Source organism: Arachis hypogaea, chromosome 3, assembly GCF_003086295.3.
Source record: "Arachis hypogaea cultivar Tifrunner chromosome 3, arahy.Tifrunner.gnm2.J5K5, whole genome shotgun sequence".
NCBI classification, from domain to species: domain Eukaryota; kingdom Viridiplantae; phylum Streptophyta; class Magnoliopsida; order Fabales; family Fabaceae; genus Arachis; species Arachis hypogaea.
In genome coordinates, this window is record NC_092038.1 from 81,066,808 (window position 1) to 81,069,394 (window position 2,587).

The window sequence follows — 2,587 nt, forward strand, 5'->3', positions numbered from 1 at the left end:
ATGGATGTGAGTGGTGAAGAGAAAGATGGGATTTGATAGGTGAGGGGTTTTTGGGGAAGAGGTGTTGAGGTGATTGGTGAATGGGTGAAGAAGAAGAGAGAGGGTGGTGGGGTAGGTGGGGATCCTGTGGGGTCCACAGATCCTGAGGTGTCAAGGAAAAGTCATCCCTGCACCAAGTGGCGAGCAAAAATGCTCTCTGTGCCAATTCTGGCGTTAAACGCCGGGCTGGTGCCCATTTCTAGTGTTTAATGCCAACTTCTTGCCCTTTCCTGGCGTTTAACGCCAGTCTGGTGCCCCTTTCTGGCGTTAAACACCCAGAATGGTGCCAGACTGGGCGTTAAACGCCCATTTGCTACCCTTACTGGCGTTTAAACGCCAGCAAGGTCTTCCTCCAAGGTGTGCTATTTTTCTTTCTATTTTTCATTCTGTTTTTGCTTTTTCAACTGATTTTGTGACTTCTCATGATCATCAACCTACAGAAAACATAAAATAACAAAGGAAAATAGATAAAATATAACATTGGGTTGCCTCCCAACAAGCGCTTCTTTAATGTCAGTAGCTTGACAGTGGGCTCTCATGGAGCCTCACAGATGCTCAGAGCAATGTTGGAACCTCCCAACACCAAACTTAGAGTTTGAATGTGGGGGTCCAACACCAAACTTAGAATTTGGTTGTGGCCTCCCAACACCAAACTTAGAGTTTGACTGTGGGGGCTCTGTTTTACTCTGTTTTGAGAGAAGCTCTTCATGCTTCCTCTCCATGGTGATAGAGGGATATCCTTGAGCCTTAAACACAAAGGATTCTTCATTCACTTGAATGATCAATTCTCCTCTGTCCACATCAATCACAGCCTTTGCTGTGGCTAGGAAGGGTCTGCCAAGGATGATGGATTCATCCATACACTTCCCAGTCTCTAGGACTATGAAATTAGCATGGATGTAATGGTCTTCAACTTTTACCAAAACATCCTCTACAAGTTCATAAGCTTGTTTTCTTGAATTGTCTGCCATCTCTAGTGAGATTTTTGTAGCTTGCACCTCAAAGATCCCTAGCTTCTTCATTACAGAGAGAGGCATGAGGTTTATGCTTGACCCTAGGTCACACAGAGCCTTCTTAAAGGTCATGGTGCCTATGGCACAAGGTATTGAGAACTTCCCAGGATCTTGTCTCTTTTGAGGTAATTTCTGCCTAGACAAGTCATCCAGTTCTTTGGTGAGCAAAGGGGGTTCATCCTCCCAAGTCTCATTACCAAATAACTTGTCATTTAGCTTCATGATTGCTCCAAGGTATTTAGCAACTTGCTCTTTAGTGACATACTCATCCTCTTAAGAGGAAGAATACTCATCAGAGCTCATGAATGGCATAAGTAAGTCCAATGGAATCTCTATGGTCTCATTATGAGCCTCAGATTCCCATGGTTCCTCATTAGGGAACTCATTGGAGGCCAGTGGACGTCCATTGAGGTCTTCCTTAGTGGCGTTCACTGCCTCTTCCTCCTCTCCAAATTCGGCCATGCTGATGGCCTTGCACTCTCCTTTCGTATTTTCTTCTGTATTGCTTGGAAGAGTACTATGAGGGAGTTCAGTAATTTTCTTACTCAGCTGTCCCACTTGTGCCTCCAAATTTCTAATGGAGGACCTTGTTTCAGTCATGAAACTTTGAGTGGTTTTGATTAGATCAGAGACCATGGTTGCTAAGTCAGAGTGGTTTTGCTTAGAATTCTCTGTCTGTTGCTGAGAAGATGATGGAAAAGGCTTGCTATTGCTAAACCTGTTTCTTCCACCATTATTGTTGTTGAAACCTTGTTGAGGTCTCTGTTGATCCTTCCATGAGAGATATGGGTGATTTCTCTATGAAGGATTATAGGTGTTTCCATAGGGTTCTCCCATGTAATTCACCTCTTCCATTGAAGGGTTCTCAGGATCATAAGCTTCTTCTTCAGATGAAGCGTCCTTAGTACTGCCTGGTGCAGCTTGCATTCCAGACAGACTTTGAGAAATCATATTGACTTGCTGAGTCAATATTTTGTTCTGAGCCAATATGGCATTCAGAGTATCAATTTCAAGAACTCCTTTCTTCTGATTCGTCCTATTGTTCACAGGATTCCTTTCAGAAGTGTACATGAATTGGTTATTGGCAACCATTTCAATCAGCTCTTGAGCTTCTGCAGGCGTCTTCTTCAGATGAAGAGATCCTCCAGCAGAGCTATCCAAAGACATCTTGGACAGTTCAGACAGACCATCATAGAAGATACCTATGATGCTCCATTCAGAAAGCATGTTAGAAGGACACTTTCTGATTAATTGTTTGTATCTTTCCCAAGCTTCATAGAGGGATTCACCTTCCTTCTGTCTGAAGGTTTGGACTTCCACTCTAAGCTTACTCAATTTTTGAGGTGGAAAGAACTTTGCCAAGAAGGCATTGACTAGCTTTTCCCAAGAGTTCAGGCTTTCTTTAGCTTGTGAGTCCAACCATGTCCTAGCTCTGTCTCTTACAGCAAAAGGGAATAGCATAAGTCTGTAGACCTCAGGGTCAACCCCATTAGTCTTGACAGTGTCACAGATTTCCAAGAACTCAGCTAAAAACT

General features: G+C 43.4%; 1 non-coding gene across 1 annotated transcript; it reads left to right on the top strand.

Moving 5' to 3' along the window:
• The first annotated feature begins 2,273 nt into the window (after positions 1-2,273).
• LOC112793958 (small nucleolar RNA R71) lies at positions 2,274-2,381 on the top strand. The gene has a single exon (XR_003198642.1). It is a non-coding gene; the product is annotated as a small nucleolar RNA R71 (small nucleolar RNA).
• Positions 2,382-2,587: the final 206 nt, after the last annotated feature.